Genomic DNA, 20,368 nt, shown 5'->3' on the forward strand with positions numbered 1-20,368 from the left:
CAGTTTAGATAAGCACACTGGCAAGATTCCACCTCTCCATCCTTTTTTAAAAAGTATATATTCATTCTGAGTCTAATTCACTTGCATCATAATGCTTGAGTTCACAATACTGCAAATGTTTAAATCTAAAAAATCATTGAAATTTAAAAATAAGTTAAACATTTCTAATTTTATGAAACGTAATATGATTTTTAAAGGTCTGTAGTTTATGACTAATCTAATAGTAAGCATTTATAATTGTTTTTGGTTAGCTACCTGCCTCTTACATAGTCCACACTTACGGAGAAAATAATGCTACTACTTTGTAAAAATTGTGTGTGTGTATATAAAATTAAACTACAGATTATTCAATAATTTTATATTTATATTAGCCTAGATTGTGAACCTAAAAAGCCTTTACAGTATTGTTCTAAAGGTTTAGCCATTTAAAGAAATTCAATAAAACATGTTAATGCCTAATTTGATACACATATACTTGTTTGTAATCGGTTTCTCTCATATTATAAAGCAGACTTACCGTTTTAATTTCTGAGATCTCTGTGTTTGTGTTCTTTGAACTGCATTTTGACATCATGATATCAGTTTGTAAATTAATTGCATCATTTGCAAGCTTCTGCTCTAAAATGAAAAAAATTAACATCATCAGTGTGGAATTAAAAAAGGATAGCTCAAAAATTCTGTAAATAGTGCAAAATACAAGGAATTTGTAAAAGAACGGACAATAATATTTTGGTCATAAGTAGTAATGTAAAGGTCCCTTATGTAATTTCTCAAAACCATCCAGAGAGATATATCTATATCAGTACACAGGAAAGGTAAGCTCTTATGTTAAAGGTCTATCCTGAAAGTGACAACATATTCTACGGTATTTTAGTTTAACAGTGAGAATCAGATGTAAAAATTTCAGAAAAAATATTTCAAGAAATGAAAGTTCAGAAAAGGAAAAGACTCAGCAAGAAGTGAAAAGACAAATTACAAGATTTATTTTACCTGGACATTTTAAAACTACTACAAAAAATCATATTTTAAATTCAGCAACTGCTGAAAACCAATAGGCTGTTAGTAGTCAACAAGAATGACAATTAGAAGAGAAATGCAGTAGTTCTGCATCTCGTTTAATTATGCTACATTTTTCACACACACCAATACAGAATTCCTTTCATTTCACTTCTAAGTGATAAACAAACGAAAAAGGCAAAAACAGTTCAAATTATGTTTTGTGCAAATTTTAATTTGAGCCTCAACAAACGCCCTCAAATGCATGAAAAAGCAGAGTGTATTTTACTGCCTCCTGAACATGTCAATACATTCATATTTGAATTAATTTTAAAATATCTTATTGATTAATATCTAGTAAGATGGTGCATTGTCCAAAATCGAAGTTCAAATTAAAAAGTATCCATATATTTAAATGTCATTTGTATAAATTCAACTATCAGGATTTAACAAATAATTTAGTTTAATACAAACATTGTAATTGCTGCTCCACAGATTTGCACCTGAACCACAAAAGTATGGATAGTCTCTAAGCAGCAATTGTACTTCGTGTATTCACAACTATATACATCCCCGTAGAGAAAAGGGAGCAACAGAAATTACTCAATTTATTCCCAGAATGACTGAACCATTCACCAAAAGAAAAAAGCTCTAAAATCCATTTTTGTAAACAAACTGTTACTGAAAAGATAAAATACAAAATGAACCTTGATAAGAATTTCTATCCTAATCAGTTTTAATAAAGTTAACAAAAAAGGACATTCCTAAAGATTACTTCAGTGTGTTCATTTTTACCTCCAATGCTGCTACTGAGCTTTTCCAGAGTTTCCAAGCCTGTAATTTTGTTTCACCCTAGGTAACCTATAAGGGAATATAAAAAGAGAACACTTTAACATGAACTCCCATAAAAATCAATCATGCCATGTGGTAGTCTGTTTTCTTGCATTTTAATATTTAGCTCTGTGGCAACAGCACATGGTCCTTCAAAATCTAATCATCATATGTCCTTTCTTGGCTGGGGATACAGACAGTGAGTGTCTGAAATATCGGTTGGTTCTAAGTGCTCAGGAGATATTTGCATATTTTTTGTTTTATTTGCTAAAGTAATTGCTAAAGTCCAATTAGATTTACAGCTTTAAAAAACAAAAACAAACAAACAAAAAAGCCACACTTCACCGTGTTTTTCATTTATTACCAAAATGGAGTTTTAAAGAAACTTAATATTGACCATACTTTAAAAGGCTTACAGCATGCATTAGTTTTATGGTGAAATAAATGCAAACACAATTATTACTTCATTTTACAAAAGGGTTTTCCATTACATTCAGGAAAATATAGAGTACAGTATGTAAAATCAAATGATATATTTTGCATTCTTGTGCAAAAGAGAGAACTGCTTGAACTTTATATCCCAAGCTACCATATTAAACATCTGTCTCATGTAAAGACCCTTTTCTCCAGGATAAAATTTCTTTTTTCCTTTCTTTTCTCCAGAAAAGTACAGACAACCATTTGGTACATTTAGTGATCAGTGCTGAAGTTTAATGAGTTCCTGTTATGTCTAATTTGTTAGTTACCATCAAATTGCTCATTCGCACAGTCTAAAGCGTGCATGATTTCTATTGAAATAGCATATGGTCTAACAGTAAAATCATTTCAGATGCTGTTAGTATATTATTAAAGAAATCATTGTTTTCTATCTAGTAAAATTGCTAAATCTGGTAAAAAACTTGTTAAAGATAGAAATGGTTCTCTCTACAAGGGGAGCAGAATGTTTTCTCTGATGCAGAGAGGTAGTCAAAATATATTATTATAATATTAAACTTTTAATTTCCAGTGATGTACTAATCTGAACAGAAAAAAATGACAGAATCCTTCGGCATAATATCTAACTTCATATACTACATATTAGTAGTTTTTGATTATTAATGTAGGAGGCAAACACATTAAGGTGACAACATGGAAATGGATTAAGTATCACTGATTCATGAAAAATTCACTGACAACTTCTGTTTTAACACTACATATCTGTAAAACAGGGGATTGAAATTTTAATTGATGGGCATCAATTAATCACAGACACTGACCGCCCTTCAGCACGATAGGCCCTTTTAAGGCCAAAACTAACATGTATCCCAGATAGGCCACATACCAGAAACTCAGTCAAGTTCTAGTACAAAACAGCAAGCTTACAACACATTAGCATCTAAATGATGTTGGTTGAAACCTTGGACAAAGATAGGGTTACCATACGTCCGGATTTTCCCGGACATGTCCGGCTTTTGGGGGCTCAAATCCCCGTCCGGGGGGAAATCCCCAAAAGCCGGGCATGTCCGGGAAAATCGGGAGGGCTGGGTGGTGCTCGGCCGGGGCCGGCCGTGCAGGGCCGGGGGCATGGTGCCGGGCCGGGAACCAGGGGCGCAGTGCAGGGCTGGGCGCGGTGCCGGACGGGGAGCCGGGGGCGCGGTGCCGGGCCGGGGTCCGGGCTGGGAGCCGGGTCGGCTGGGCCGGCGGGGAGCCGGGTCGGCCGGGCCCGCGGGGAGCCGGGTCGGCCGGGCCCGCGGGGAGCCGGGTCGGCCGGGCCGGCGGGGAGCCGGGCCGGCGGGGAGCCGGGTCGGCCGGGCCCGCGGGGAGCCGGGCCGGCGGGGAGCCGGGTCGGCCGGGCCCGCGGGGAGCCGGGCCGGCGGGGAGCCGGGTCGGCCGGGCCCGCGGGGAGCCGGGCCGGCGGGGAGCCGGGTCGGCCGGGCCCGCGGGGAGCCGGGCCCGCGGGGAGCCGGGCCCGCGGGGAGCCGGGTCGGCCGGGCCCGCGGGGAGCCGGGCCCGCGGGGAGCCGGGTCGGCCGGGCCGGCGGGGAGCCGGGCCCGCGGGGAGCCGGGTCGGCCGGGCCGGCGGGGAGCCGGGCCCGCGGGGAGCCGGGTCGGCCGGGCCGGCGGGGAGCCGGGCCCGCGGGGAGCCGGGTCGGCCGGGCCGGCGGGGAGCCGGGCCCGCGGGGAGCCGGGTCGGCCGGGCCCGCGGGGGGCCGGGCCGGCAGGGAGCCGGGCCCGCGGGGAGCCGGGTCGGCCGGGCCCGCGGGGGGCCGGGCCGGCGGGGGGCCGGGTCGGCCGGGCCGGCGGGGGGCCGGGTCCGCCGGGCCGGCGGGGAGCCGGGTCGGCCGGGCCCGCGGGGAGCCGGGGGCCGGCAGTGCTGGGCGGGCCGGGGGTGGTGGGCCGGGGCCGGCACCCCAGGGCCCGAGCCGACCCAGGCTGGAGCCGCCGGGGGGGCTAGCCTGGGCTGCGCCTTCTCCCCCCCACTCCCCCCTTACCTGCTTCAGGCTTCCCGCGAATCAAATGTTCGCGGGAAGCAGGGGAGGGGGCGGAGACTTTGGGGAGGGGGCGGGGTTGGGGAGGGGGTATGGGCGGGGCTGGGGGCGGGGCCGGGGGCCGTGGAGTGTCCTCCATTTGGAGGTACAGAATATGGTAACCCTAACAAAGACCTGTTGCAGCAGACAGCCAACCCTTCCTGTCTGAAGGACAAAGGAATCAACAACTTGCCAGTGAGCACTGCTGAAAGATGGCAATAGCGAATGGTTACCAAAACGAACTACAAAACCCACTCCCTTCCTTCACTGAAGTGTGTTGCAGATACCAGTCAAATTTTACAGTCAAAGGTCTCTTTTACTATACACTGAACAAGCAATCTATAGTAAGTGGGAAGTGTGTTAAATGAACACAAAGAAGAAAAGGGGAAACCATGACACTGCTAAATGACAAAACTAGAAAGAGAAGATATTTAATGTACGATGGCATTACTGTGGAGAAAGAAATTGTATAGCCAAAGTAAATTTTTCATTTTTGTAGGATAATAGGACTCACACATTCATTTGTGATTAATAAAGGTAAAATGAATGACAAATGTTCATTAAGAACAATATAACATATATAAGGGGACTTCCTATGATTGGTTCGTAAGTTTTACAAGGTTAGTTTAGCAGTATGTAACTAAAATTTTCTTTGAGTTGTTTATGCAATATAAAACAATTCATTTATAATTAAAGCTAAAAGCTGAAATTTTCCAAGAGTAACTATTGATTTGGGAGGCCTAACTATACTAATTTTAAAGGGTCCTGATTTTTCAGAAAGTGTTGAGGACCCTCCCTTTAAAAATCAGGCATCTTTAAGGTGGCTCAAGTTGAGCACTCAAAAAATATAATTTCCAAACTCAATAGTCACTTCTGAAAACCTTGGCAAGAATCTTCCAGGCATTTTGTCTAATTGCTACTTAAAGTTCAGCCAAATGTCAGTAAACTTAGCCAAAACACACCAGGCCAGTAGGAAGGGCAGACACTGATTCACAAGCATTGTGGTACCTAAAAAGTAATTCAAAGAGCTGTGCTGTAAAAAGAATAAAAACTTAATTTATTTTATCTATAGTTAGTAATTCAAAGATTGCCAGAAAAAAAGCCAAAATAGAATTTCAGAATTAAAAAACCTCCAGAAGTGTGGCAATGACAGTGTTTTCCAACACAAAATTATCAAAGCTGCTGTTTGATTTAAAAATCTTCTATAGTTTGAAATAAAGAAATTTCCCCCCTCAAACCGCTACACTAATTTTCTAATAAAACCATAGGGAATCATGGAAATATTAAAAATAATTCACAAAATTCACTCATTAGGCCCCTATCCTGCTGCTGGATCTGCACAATTCATCTCATGTCAATCGATCTCCATGCAGGAGTAAGGGTTGCCAGCATGGGTCCAATTGCAGGAACAGTATTTATGTCAACAGTTGCCAAGTCATTTCTAAAATTGCTAAAGACTTTATGCAAAATCTCCGGGATTAAAAAAAAAAAAAAAAAAAAATCTTCATTCTTCCCATTCAGTACCAAACAAAGCATTCAGAAGGAATAAAATGGTTTGACAACTCAGGGTGATTGGCAGCCCATAGTAACATTAAGTAACAAATAAACCTTTTCCTAAGGTAAGCAGTGTTTAAATGTAAATTATTCTTTAGAAAACAAAATGCAACAAAACAAAGCCATGACACTATTACAGTAACCAAAAAAAATTAGTTCTTTGACTAGATGCAATTATTAGCATTATAAATAGACACGTTTTGTACACAAAAAGATACATACAGTAAAATAAAATACCATCCCTAATTATAAGAGATGGGCCTGCTTTAGGCCGATTCCCCCGAAAATGGCCCCGCACCTAAGAAGGCCCCGCGCCCTAAAGAAGCGCGCCTAACTTAGGCGCCTTTTAAATTTTTACTCACCCGGTGGCAGTCTGGGTCTTCGACGGTGGGTCCTTCACTCGCTCCGGGTCTTGGGCGGCATTTCGGCAGCGGGTCCTTCAGTGCCGCGGAAGACCCGGAGCGAGTGAAGGACCCGCCGCCGAAGTGCCGCCGAAGACCCGAACCGCCGCCGGGTATTCGAATCAGGCCCCGCACTTCCTAAATCCAGCCCCGTATAAGAGTAGGGCTAAAATTCTGTCAGCAATTACCCTTACTGTCTGATTTCTTACTAACCATGGGCCCAATCCTTCTGCCATTGAAGTCAGTAGCAAAACTCACATCAGGCTCCAAGTAGCCTCCTAAGCAAATACTTTAAGGGCAAACATTAAGAAAGTCTTTCCTCATCACTACTGTGAACCGAACTACTGATCACTTGGGAACATTTCTCCCACTATGATTATACAGAACAGTGGTGTATATTTTCAGAAGTGACTAGGGATTTCATTTTTGGAGTGCTCCCACCTGAGACAACTTTAAATAGTCTGATTTTCAGAAATGTTGACTTTCTACTCTGAAAAGTCAGGTCTCTTTGAGGGGTCTATAGTGGGGCACTTAATTCTCACTATCATGACGACTTTGGTAAACTGTTCCAGCAGTTAATTGCTCTCACTGTAAAAATGTATGCCTTATTTTCAGTCTGAATTTGTCTAGCTTCAACTTCTAGCCATTGGATTGTGTGATGCCTTTCTCTGCTAGATTGAAGAGCCCATTATTAACTGTATGTTGTCTATACAATGTAATCAAGTCACCCCTTAACCTTCTCTTTGTTAAACCAAACAGATTGCTCACCTTGAGTCTGTCACTAATAGGCAGATTTTCTAATCCTCATCATTCTCGTTGCTCTTCTATGAGCCCTCTCCAATTTATCAACATCCTTCTTGAATTGAGAACACCAGAACTAGACATAGTATTCCAGCAGCAGTTGCATCAGTGCCAAACAGAGAGGTAAAATAACTTCTCTACTCCTACCTGAGTTTTGAATAGGGCTAGAAAACCCATTAGAGGCAGATAGTCATAGAAATGTAGGGCTGGAAGGGACCTCGGGAAGCCGTCAAGTCCAGCCCCCTGTGCTGTGTCAGGACAAAGTAAACTTAGACATCATTGACAGGTGTTTGCCCAATGTGTTCTTAAAAACCTTCCATTAATGGGGATTCCACAACCTTTCATAGAAGCCTGTTGCAGAGCTTTGAAAGTGAAGACAGTACAAAATTTTCTAACTAGCCCTAACTCTCTCTATAGTCTAACAAACTGCTTTGAGGCTAAGTACACGTAGAGCTGGGAGAGACCTTCAGTTAAAAGGGAACCACACAGTACTAACCAACACACAACCACGGGCACAGGAAATTACTTCCTTCCCCTTAATTGACTGTATTATAGACAGTTATTGAGTTGTAAATCGAGTATAGGGAGCATGTATACATAGCTTTGAAGTACACTGCAGGGAGCATTTCTGAGAATTACAAGATTTAAGGGTTTAGCAGAAGGAGTATGTGCAGGGGGGGGGGGAAGGGTACTGGTACCAAGACTCTCAGGACAAGTGGAAGTAGTTATGGTGGGTATTTGTGTGAAGTGCCATTAAAGGTGTTTTTCCTCCTCCTATCTGAATATGGTTGTAGTCTTTCCAGTATGATGCAGGTTCTGGAACAGCAGCAGATAGGCAGGGTGTTATCTTTAAGACTGCTCTGCAGCTCTCTCGGTGTGATCCCAAACTGATTGCCAGCAAAGTAGAGGTTCCACTGGAAGTAAAATGGTCATCCGGAAAGAGGGGGTGAGGGGGGAGGTGGAGACTAATGTTCAGGTGCCAAAACCACCTTGCTGGACCGTCTCAATCAGCCCCAGTTCATTTTGAAGCTATTCAAAAGGCACCCAAAGACCTTTGGCTGCAAGAGAAAGTATGGGGAAAACATCTGGTGTTCAGGGAGTGAATCCATTCCAGCGGTTACACTCTATTACAAAACAGAAAATTCCTTTAGCTGGCCATGAGATGGAAAAGAAGAGCAGGAGTGAGACCTGGAAAGGGAGGTTACGATTAGAGCTCCTCAAGGATTAGTCCTGGAACCAATCTACTTAACATTTTCATTAATGACCTTGGTACAAAAAGTGGGAGTGCACTAATAAAATTTACAGATGACACAAACTTGGGAGGTACTGCCAATATGGAGGACAACAGGAATCATACAAGAAGATACGGTCAACCTTGAAAACTGGAGTAACAGAAATGGGATGAAATTTAATAATGCAAGGTTTAATTTAATAGCACTTCGGGACTAGCAAAAATAATTTTTACTATAAACTGGGGATATATTAGTTGAAAGCGACAAAGAAGGAGAATGACTATGAGCCACCAATGTGATGCGGCTGTGAAAAAGGCTAATGCAATCATACGATGCATCAGGTGAGGAATTTCCAGTGTAGATAGGAAAATGTTACCACCATTATACAAGGCATTGGTGAAACCTCATCTGGAATACTGTCTGCAGTTCTGGTCTCCCATGTTTAAGAAAGATTAATTCAAACAGGAATAAATACAGAGAAGAGCTAGTAAGATGATCAGAGGAATGGAGAACCTGCCTTACAAGATGAGACTTGGGGAACTTGGCTTGTTTAACCTAATAAAACGAAGGCTGAGGGGAGATAGGATTATTGTATATACATACATCAGAGGAATAAAAACCAGGGAGGGAGAGGAGTTATTTATGTTGAGGGCCAATTCTGGCACAAGAACAAATGGATATAAACTGGCCATCAGTAAGTTTAGGCTTGAAAGTAGACAAAGGTTTCTAACCATCAGAGGAGTGCAGTTCTGGAACAGCTTTCCAAAGGGAGCAGTGGGGACAAAATAACCTAGCTTCTTTCATGACAGAGCTTGAGAAGTTTATAGAGGGGATGGTATGGTGAGATTGCCTACAATGGCATGTGGCCATCTGTGACTGCTATCAGCAAGTATCTCCAATGGCCAGAGATGGGACACTAGATGGGGAGGACTCTGAGTGCCTACAGAGAACTCTTTCCCAGGTGTCTGGCTGGTGGGTCTCGCCCACATGCTAAGGGTGTACCTGATTGCCATATTTTGGGTTGAGAAGGAATTTTCCCCCAGATCAAAGTGGCAGAAACCCTGGGTTGTTTTGGGATTTTTGTTTTGTTTTTTGCCTTCCTCTGCAGCATGGGGAATGGGTCACTTGCTGGTTTGAACTACAGTAAATGGTGGATTGTCCGTAACTTGAAGTCTTTAAGATTTGAGGACTTCAGTAACTCTGCCCGAGGTTATGGGCCTACTACCGAAGTGGGGGGTGACGTTCTGTGGCCTGCAATGTGTGGGAAATCAGACTAGATCAGGGGTTCTCAAACTTCTTTGCACTGCAACCCCCTTCTGACAACAAAAGTTACTACATGACCCCAGGAGGGGGGAACCGAAGCCTGAGCCTGCCAAAACCCCACTGCTCTGGGTGGGGATGAAGGTGCCAAAGCCCAAGCCCCACCGCCCTAGGTGCAAGGGGTGGGGGGGGAGAGGGGTCAAAGCATAAGGGCTTCATAGACTATGGAATATAGAATAGAATATCAGGGTTAGAAGGGACCTCAGGAGGTCATCTAGTCCAACCCCCTGCTCAACGCAGGACCAATCCCCAACTAAATCATGCCAGCCAGGGCTTTGTCAAGCCTGACCTTAAAAACCTCTAAGGAAGGAGATTCCACCACCTCCCTAGGTAACCCATTCCAGTGCTTCACCACCCTCCCACTGAAAAAGTTTTTCCTAATATCCAACCTAAACATCCCCCAATGCAACTTGAAACTGTTACTCCTTGTTCTGTCATCTGCTACCACTGAAAACAGTCTAGATCCATCTTCTTTGGAACCCCCTTTCAGGTAGCTGAAAGCAGCTATCAAATCCTCCCTCATTCTTCTCTTCTACAGATTAAATAATCCCAGTTCCCGCAGCCTCTCCTCATAAATCATGTGCTCCAGCCCCCTAATCATTTTTGTTACCCTCTTTCCAATTTTCCACATCCTTCTTGTAGTGTGGGGCCCAAAACTGGACACAGTACTCCAGTTGAGGCCTCACCAATGCCAAATAGAGGGGAATGATCACGTCCCTCGATCTGCTGGCAATGCTCCTACTTATACAGCCCGAAATGCCATTAGCCTTCTTGGCAACAAGGGTACACTGTTGACTCATATCCAGCTTCTCATCCACTGTAACCCCTAGGTCCTTTTCTGCAGAACTACTGCTTACCCACTCAGTCCCTCGTCTGTAGAGGTGCATGGGATTCTTCCGTCTTAAGTGCAGGACTCTGCACTTGTCCTTGTTGAACCTCATCAGATTTCTTTTGGCCCAATCCTCTAATTTGTCTAGGTCCCTCTGTATCCTATCCCTACCCTCCATCTTATCTACCACTCCTCCCAGCTTAGTGTCATCTGCAAACTTGCTGAGGGTGCAATCCACGCCATCCTCAAGGCAGTGGGTCTCAGGCATCAGCTTCGGCCCTGAGCCCCAGCAAGTCTAATGCCAGGCCCAGCAACCCCATTAAAACAGAGCCCTGAACCACTCTGGGGTCACAACCCACAGTTTGAGAACCACTGGACTAGATGATGATGGTCCTTTCTGGCCTTAGAGTCTTTGAGTCTGTTATTTTTAGTTAATGTTATAAAACACATGCTGAAGATGAAAATTTGTATTAACTACTCTGTGTGTTATAAAATGAGATTAAAAAGTGTTTAAATACAACTTCCTTTGTACTTTAGTTTTTTCTTGTTCCTTTAGAGTCAAGCTATATTTGCTCTTCAAATGCTTTAAATTATAAATTTACATATTCAAAGTTGTTTAGCAACATAGCAATCCGTTTTCTTCTATTTAATCCTATGGCACTAAGTCAGAAATTTTCAATGTAAACAGCAAGAGGAGACTTGAAGTCCAACTGCATACGTTTTTAGAGGTGTAAAAGCCTTACTTCTTACAACAAAGTGTTCACATAAATATTTCACAAAAAAGTGTTCAATAGAACCGTGAAATATTACAGATGTTAACTCTCAAACTGTTACTTGTGAAACTAGCTCCAATAATGTCAGTAACTGCCAGTAAGGCTGACATAAATTATTCAGCCTGTAAATACAAACTGATAAACTACAATCTACACAAATCACGCAAGCATTAACCCCAATAATGGCTTCCAAATAACCAACATTGGAAGCGACTCAATTTAGTTTTTGATGGAATTCTGGTAAAAGGCTCCTATCTCACCCATGCTATCCCTCGTAACCCATTTATCTCCTTTTCATATATTATAAAGATTGTAGCCTCTCCTATTAAAGATTGCAACCAACTTTCATTATGAAGCCCTATTTTGGGCCCCCTAAAACTATGGCTTGGAAATTTTCCATGACCTGAAATTTTCCACTTTTGCTATTAAGACAAAAATATTTCTGCAATATCAGGGGAGGGGGGAAGAAAAGAGGCTGTTTTTAACCTGTAAGTCACTAAAAAGTTACCCTGATTTGTGATTTTCACTTTTATTTATCTCAATCTAGCTCACCTTGTAGCTACTGCTTACAATTTCCCATACAGTTCATGATTTTTGTTGTGGATAGTTTGGGATCAAAGAGGATTAATTTCAAAACGGGAGTTAAGGGCCCATTTGCTCACAGTTATTTCAAGGGGGTATGATCTGGGTGTCTCACCCGGGCATTACCCTAGCCTTCACTAGAGCCCACCCTCTACTCCGAGTAGTAAGTGTCTTAAATCTTAGGTATGTAGATGCATAAAATAGATCACGCATGGAAGGAGGAAAAAAATGGGATGAAGGAAGATGCACAACTTTTAGGTTAGCATATTTAATTGACGTTCCTTTATGTACTCCCTCTCTCTAAGTTTGAGAGAAAAGGAGCGGAATGGATATCTTAAGCCCTTGAATTAAGGTTTAAAATATCTTCCTATAGGGATCCTTAACTATGATGTCATGACTGCATAATATTGATGGATAATTTGGATTCTAGAGTTACATAATTAGGAAAAAAAGAACCTAACATTCACCAAATGTCTGCAAAATGCTTGGACAAAGGAAGACCTTGCACCTCCAAATAAAATGGTTACTCACCTTTTTGTAACTGTTGTTCATGTCCATTCCAAGCAGGTGTGTGCACACCACGTGCTCACCAGCTGGAAGATTTTCCCCTAGCAGCGCCGTAGGGTTGGCCTATGCGCCCCCTGGAGTGTAGCCTTCATGGCACCCTATATAGGGGCCCGCTGACCCTCCACCCCCTCAGTTCCTTCTTACCACCGGTGACGGCTAGCTAGAACTTTGCTCGCTCTCGCAGCTAGGGGGAAATCTTCCAGCTGGCGTGCACACAGTTGCTTGGAATGGACATGAACAATCACTCGAAGAAGATCCCCACCTTATTTGGAGAACTGTCCCAAAAAATGTAAATGTATAGTCATTAACAGATCCATATAAGCAACTGGATTTCTTCTTCTGCAGAGAAAGAGGCTAGTGGCAGTCCAAAATTCTCCCCCTTCAATTCTTTTACACAGAAGGTACTATTATAGCAAGGAGGAGAAGGGGGGTAAGGAAGGTCCTAAAGAACTTTGGCACTCTCCAAAAATCTTAAGATGGTCCTGTAGCCAGAAGCTTAAGCCAAATGTGGAGAGAAGAATTGTTTAGCAAGCACGTCACAAAATACTAAAGCCTTCTCGGTTTCTGTGTGGAGCAAATAAAACCAAAGTGATTTAAACGATTTTATTTAATGACAAACTAAATTATAAATACTGTATTTTGGTAGGGGAGAGGAGGGGAACAGGTGTTAAATACCACTAGTAGTAGGTCTTTTATTTGAGATTTACAGAACTGCTACAAGCAAAAAACAAAACAATGAAAATTAGGGCCTTGACCTGCAAAGACGGAGGCCATGTTTACACTACAAAGTTAAGTCGACTTTCCGTAAACTGACACCGAGCCTCCAATTTAAGCAAATCAATCCTGCGGGTCCACACTACACTCGTTGTGTCAGCGGGATGTAGGTCTTGCTAGTGAGGATGCACGGACACATGGAGCACTGCACTATAGGTAGCCATCCCACAGGGCACCTAGCCGAGTAGAATTTTGGGTTGGGCTTGCAATGCCTTATGGGACCAAAACATTGGCATGGGTGGTTATGGAAACATGGTGTTAGCCTCCCATGATGGCACTTACCTCCCTCCCTCTCTGAAATCAACAGTAAACAAGCCAAGCCTTTTTCACACCTTTTTTCGTAAGCCTGGATTATCCACACGGATACCATAGCACGAGAAGCATGGACCCCGCTCAGCTGTACACTGTTGTTGTGAGCATTACAAACACCTTGCACCTTATCCTGCAGCATCTACACAGCCTACACAGGAGCCGCCGTGTGGAACAATGTGATGTCACACAAGCAGCCCTGCTGGAAGACAGGGCGGAGCAGTTGGCAGTTGCTGGCAACAGTCACGCATCACCTTGACACTGCTGAGTGCCATTTCTGGGCCCGGGAAACTAGTACTGGCTGGTGGGACCGCATCATTATGCGCCCATTGTGTATGGGGAGACTATGGCAAACCAGTAAAGTGCCTAAAACCACTATGGCTTATTGTTAAAGGCGGCCTAGTCAGGAAGCTGTAAATTGGCCATTCAGCAATCTCAGCTTGACCAAGGCAGGAGGGGAGGGGGTTTGGGGGTGCCACAGCAAGGGCAGCTTGACCCCACGTCCTTCCTGATAAGAATTGTGTTAAAGTTGCTGATACATTCATTTTAAAAGAGCAGGATGTACCCCCAGGAATGTCTATTGGGGTCTCAAGGCTGCAGGCTCTGGAAAGACCCACACCTAGTTAATCAATAATCAGAAGGAGCCTCTTGCTTGCCCATGGGAACTGCTTGCTTGACAAGTTTTCTTTAAGGGACATGTCATTGCATTACTATAATGTATAAATAAGGGGGAAAAGCTTGAGATGGGGGGGACCTCTTTGGGACTGGTCTCTCCCTCTGGATGCATCTTGTGTACCCCACTGGCAGACGGGCTGCCACTGTGCCACTCGAGAGCCTCATTCAGCTTTGTTAATTAAAGGGTTGGGGGTATTTTACTAATTTTGTTGCGGACATGTGTAAGTGCTTGAGTCTAAAAGTTTAGCTTTAAGTGGAAGCACTGTTGTGTTGTCCTGTTTGTGCCAGCCCTCTATCCGTCGGACTGCCATGTCTCCCGATTTATTTCCTGACACCACCTCGCACAGTAAAAGTTACCAAGAGCTTTGGGTTGAAAGAACCCTGGGTAACAATAGGATGACAGCAGTGGCTGCAGAACTTTTGAATGCATAAGGCCACTTTCCAGGAACTGTGTGAAGAGCTCTCCCCAGCGCTGAAGCGCAGTAATACTGAAATAAGAGCTGCTCTGACAGTGGAGAAGCAAGGGGCAATAGCTCTGTGGAAGCAGTCTGGCATTGCATCATTTTGGAGTGGGTAAATCTACCGTGTGATCTGTTCTGATCCAAGTTTGCAGGCCCTTAACAGACTTCTGCTAAGAAGGGTAGTGGCTCTGAGCAATGTGCAGGACATAGTGGATGGTTTTGCCATGACGGGGTTCCCTAACTGCAGTGGGGCGATAAATAGAATATATATCCCTATCTTGGCACCAGACCACCTTGTCAAAGAGTACATAAACCAAAGGGGCACGTCTCAAGGGTGTTGCAAGCGCTGGCCGATCACAGGGGCTGTTTCACCAACATCGGGAATGGTGTACGACACGCATATCTTCAGGAACACAACAGGTCTGCTCAGAAAGCTGTAAGCAGGGACTTTCTTTCTAGACTGTAAAATAACCATTGGTGATGCTGAAATGCCAATCATGATCCTGGGAGACCCAGCCTACCCCTGCTCCCGTGGCTCATGAAGCCATACACTGGCAGCCTGGACAGCAGTAAGGACCGGTTCAATCATAGGCTGAGCAAGTGCAGAATGGTGGTGGAATGTGCCTTTGGACGTTTACAAGGTCACTGGCGCGGTTTGCTTACTAGGTTAGAACCTCAGTGAGAGCAATATCCCCATTGTTATTGCGGTCTGCTCCATAATATCTGTGAAACAAAGGAAGAAAAAAGTTTCCGCCGGGGTGAGGGGTTGAGGCAGATTGCCTGGCAGCCAATTTTGAGCAGCCAGACACCAGGGCAACAACAAGAGCACATCGAGGAGCTCTGCATCTCCATGAGGCTTTGAAAACCAGTTTCAGCAATGAGCCAGAGTAATGTGACACTTATCTATGTTGTTCCTTACCAAAGTGTCCCCTCTGTTGCAATTTTTCCCCTGTAAACTCCCCCTCCACCAACCACCATTTGTTGATTGACAAAAAAGAGCCTTTTCTCCTCAATCCATTAAGTTTTATTACACACACACACACACACACACACACACACACACACACAGTAAAATAACCTGGAGCAAAAGGGCTAACACCACTGGGGGGGGGGGGGGGGTGGACAAGGAAAATTTGCTTACAGTTGTTGCTTACACTGCAACAACAATCAAAGGTGTGGGAATGAGCACCTTCTGGTCCTTGTACCCTCCCCTGGTGTTGAGTGCAAGGGATACTGAACCACTCCTCCGACACCTCATAGGACATTTGGGCAGGAGAATGTAGAACTGGGTGATGATGGCGGCAGATTCAGCATAGGCTGCAGAGGGACTCTAGGATCCAGCTTCCTTTCTTGAACCTCAACATGTCTGATTGCTCCTTCATAATCCACAGCATCTCTTCCTGCATGACACACTTGTTCCCTGCATGCTCTCCTGTCCACATCCAGGTTCATCCTCCATGCTCTGAGCTCAGTCTTGTCACTCTCGGAGGCATGCATTAAATCTTTTTTTTCGCCTTCTAATCTGGGAAAGTCTGTGTGAAGGATGCACCGACAGACCAGATTTCAGCAAAGCACAAGGGGAGCACTGACAATGCATACATTGTTTCTGGTGCAAGGTTAACTTTAATAAATAAATAAAATAAATGAAAATCACCCCTCAATACACTTCACTGCAAGCCACAACATAATCACAACTGCTGGCTATTGCAAGAGTCGGTTTGCTACTTCAACCATGGTGAATAAGACCACGAGGCATGGGCGAGAAGTCTTATGCTGCTGCTTTCATGAAGACATCCCTGGGATCATAGGTTGGAACTTGAAAAAAGCCCGTTCCCCTAGCAACCTGGATGGTGCTTGAGGACATGCACCAGAGTAAACCTCCCCCTCCCCCCGCACATAGTTTGTTTTTTTACATAAGCAGCACTGGTCGGGGGGGGGGGGTGTGAGACAAACAGGAAGCTGCCACCCCCCCTTCTCCTCCCCCAATACTGCTTGCAATATACGGTGATCCCCTCCAACCGCATCATGTTTGGGAAAGCATGATTGTGTCACCCATAGTTCACCAAATGGGGGGAAAGGGGGTCGATTACTTGTTGAACAGTTCGCAGTTTAAGGGCTAACATTGAAAACGTCCCCGTTTCCCCTAGGTGACCATATACGTTATCACTCTGGGTACAGAGATCTGGCCCTTATGCTACAATGCTGTGTGCTGCAATGATGCCAGCAGAGTTCCCATGGCTGGCCTGTGCCAGCTGACTTGGACTGGGGCTGTGGAGCGGTTTTGTTTCTGTGTAGACTTCTGGGCTTGCGCTGGAGCCTGGCATCTGAGACCCTGCAAGGTGGGAGGGTCCCAGAGCTCGGGCTACGGCCCAAGCCCAGAAGTCTACACAACAATGGAACAGCCCCACAGCGCATGCCCTGCAAGCCCAAGTCAGTTGGCACGGGCATCTAGTTGCTCTGTAGACATTCCCTCAATTGCCATTTGTCTAACAAGTTATCTTTGTTACAGTTGAGCAAACTGCATTGTATTTTAATGTTTCAGATACCCATTACACCTAATTTTTTGTTCAGATTTACGAACAAACAAACGCGTTATCCCTACAGCAGGGGTCGGCAACCTTTCAGAAGTGCTGCGCCGAGTCTTCATTTATTCACTCTAATTTAAGGTTTCACGTGCCAGTAATACATTTTAAACCTTTTTAAAGGTCTCTTTCTATAAGTCTATGATATATAACTAAACTATTGTTGTATGTAAAGTAAATAAGGTTTTTAAAATGTTTAAGAAGCTTCATTTAAAATTAAATTAAAATGCAGAGCTCCCCGGATGGGTGGCCAGGACCAAGGCGTGAGAGTGCCACTGAAAAATCAACTCCCGTGCCGCCTTTGGCACGTGCGCCAGAGGTTGCCTACCCCTGCCCTACAGTTTGATTGGAAATGTGTACTCACCATAGGTGCCTTCCCCAACATCACACTCTGCTGTCAATTGGTCCTGTGAAGGGATGTACCAGAGTTAAAAACAGTTCTTGGCTGTCGGGGAGAATGAATCCTCTGTTTGCCTGCCTCACATTCTTCTCCTCCTAGTTAACAATGTCCTCCTCGTTGTTGCTCAAGGTCCCTTGGGAGTGTTCTGGGATAGTGGTGGGGTCGCCGCCGAGAATCACATGTAGCTCCTCATAAAAGAAGCATGTCTATGGGGCAGAACCAGAACGAGTGTTTGCCTCCCTTGTCTTCTGGTATGCTTGCCGAAGCTCCTTTATTTTCACGTGGCACTGCTGCATGTCCCTGGTGTAGTCCTTCGCCCCATGTAATCTTGGCATAGATATCAATGTTTCTTCTGCTAGATTGGAGCTCTGCCTACACAGACTTCTCCCCACACAGCAATAAGATCCTCCACCTCCTGTGTACTCAATGCTGGAGCGCGTTTACGGCCTTGAGTCTCCATGATCAGCTGTGCTGGCCAACTCTCCACGCTTATAAAACAGGAAACGAAAATTCAAAAGTTCCTGGGGCTTTAACAGGGGAGCTGCTGTTTCCTGTGTACCTGGCTGGCGTACAGTGGAGTTGAAAGTGCTCTCCAGAGCGGTCACAGCGGAGCACTGTGGGACACCTCCTGGGGGCCAATTCATTTGAATTACACAACGCAGTGTCTACACTATCCCTATGTCAACTCGTGGATGTCGAATTAAGAGATATGCCTCTGACAGAGGTGGAGTACAGAAGTTAACTTTAGAGGCCACCTAGATCGGCAGAAGGGGCTCGGTAGTGTAGACACATTATTAGATAGGTTGACATAAGCCAGGTTAAGTCTAAGTTTGTAGTGTAGACCAGGCCAAAAGCAAGTACATAGCTTAACTCACATGACTAGTGCCATTGAAGTCAATGGGACTACTCATGTGCTTAAAGATAAGCATGCTATGTGCATCAGGCACTAAAGCTGCATTTTTATTAATAATTTCTTAGTGACATTAAATCTTTGTCATTTCAAAACAAAACTGCTGCAGCATTAACAATGAAAAGTTATTTAGACTTTCAGTACACTAACAAAGTTACTGTGAACTTTTTTGTACACAGGCCAAAATTTTCAAACACTGAAATCTAAAATTAGATTCCAAAGCCCATACTTAGGCACCTAAGGCTGACACTGTCAAAAGCACTTAAGTGACTCTGGAGCATAAGTCCCATTAATTTCAAATGATAAAGCCTGGTAGAGGAATACAACAAGGTTGAAGCTGTTCAGCTTTCTTGATTTGTGGAAATTCAGTGTGTCAGAAGATGGTGCTACTGGTAAATATAGTGCAGACTATTTGCTAATCAATTTTGTGTTATTCTCATGGTCAGGATATTAATGAGATCTTAATCTTTCCATAGATCATCCTGTTAAATGAGAAACTTCTTAGAAAAAAGATAGTATAATTTTAGATTTTACATATAACAATTAGGAAACTAGAGAAACAAGTACAAAATATCCACTTTAGCAATTTAAGACTTCAAAATGGAAAGTATAAACACTAGCAACATGTACGTTTAAAAATATTTTTTTTAAAATCATGATTTTTATCCACCCTGCTCTGTTACTACTCCTTTCCAGACTTGCTTTGAGTAACCAAAAGCTTAGACGTGGGAGTTTCCAAATTTAAACCTTTGTTATTAGATTTTACAGTAGCTAGCTTTTTGCTTATGAAGCTGCTGAAATCTTTCATTAGATAGCCAAATACACAAGTTTGTTCAATCTAGTTGCTTCTTCCCAGATGATATATTAGACAGAAAGTCTTCAGAATACTTACTTTGGTCCAAATCATGGCTTTACCTAGCCAATTTTTGTGACATAAGCAGCTCAAGATGACTGCACCAGCTATCCTAATCAAGCATCTCTCTTTACAAAAAACAAGCTAAGTATCTAAATGGAAAGTGAGAGAAAGGGAGGAGTGTGGGATATAGAATTAATTGAATAAAGGAAAGAGGGTATTTTATATATCATGGAACATGAAGCTACTTAGCTTGAGAGAGAGATTTGGATAACAGGCTTTTGACTGTTGCAGAGAAACACACACTAACTTATCTTCTGTCCTGCTGTCTTGTGTTAATGGTCTTGGTCTAATGGCAATAAATGTAGAGTTCCAGAAGCAAGTCCCTTATTGATTATTCAGGGAGAGAGTGATTGAGTTTAGTAGGAGAGAACATTAGTGATGGTGGGCAGCAGGGAGAGAATGGACTGATGGACATTTTTAGAAATTATAAATATTCTTGGGAATCAACTTCCATTTTTAAAATAGTTAAACATATTGCTTGAAACCCTGCCAGAAAAAAAACACCTGCTCCCTGTCCCAGCCACAACATACACTAAATGCTATCCAGTAATTCCTTGTAGGCCCTTATCCACTGAGATAAAGGCAATCAGGCTGTCTGTAAACAGAATTACTGAAACCATTACTTTCCTTACTGGAACTCCCCTTCCATTCTGCATAAGTAAAATGCAGTCCTGAACAGACTGCAGTTTTGCCAGAGCACTCATTATTAACCAAGACACAGGTTTCACATCTCAGGTCCTACACAAGTAAAGCACTAACTATGTTAAGTAAGCCACAGAGAAAATTACTTGTCCTTTGGGACCTGATTGCATGTCTTTCCAAGACCAATGAAGCTCATAAACCTTTTTGGCATTCTCCCAGTTCCTTTCAATGAACTACTTCAAGGTAAAGTACAGGCCTAGAGCGCATATAATCTTCTAAAAAAACACCTGCTCCTCCAAAATTTTGT

General features: G+C 43.6%; 1 protein-coding gene across 6 annotated transcripts in view; it reads right to left on the reverse strand.

Moving 5' to 3' along the window:
* Positions 1 to 20,368, reverse strand: part of DICER1 (dicer 1, ribonuclease III) — a 98,942-nt gene that overhangs the window by 73,084 nt on the left and 5,490 nt on the right. For 4 of the 6 annotated variants that reach the window (XM_054026235.1, XM_054026233.1, XM_054026232.1 and 1 more), the window contains exons 2-3: positions 1,792 to 1,857; positions 518 to 618 (exon numbers count right to left, since the gene is read on the reverse strand). The gene's annotated coding sequence lies outside the window, so the exon portion shown is untranslated. The remainder of the gene's footprint in view (positions 1 to 517; positions 619 to 1,791; positions 1,858 to 20,368) is intronic. The other 2 variants (XM_054026234.1, XM_054026236.1) reach the window with 2 other exon arrangements.

The sequence above is a fragment of the Malaclemys terrapin genome, chromosome 4 (genome assembly GCF_027887155.1).
Source record: "Malaclemys terrapin pileata isolate rMalTer1 chromosome 4, rMalTer1.hap1, whole genome shotgun sequence".
NCBI classification, from domain to species: Eukaryota; Metazoa; Chordata; order Testudines; family Emydidae; genus Malaclemys; species Malaclemys terrapin.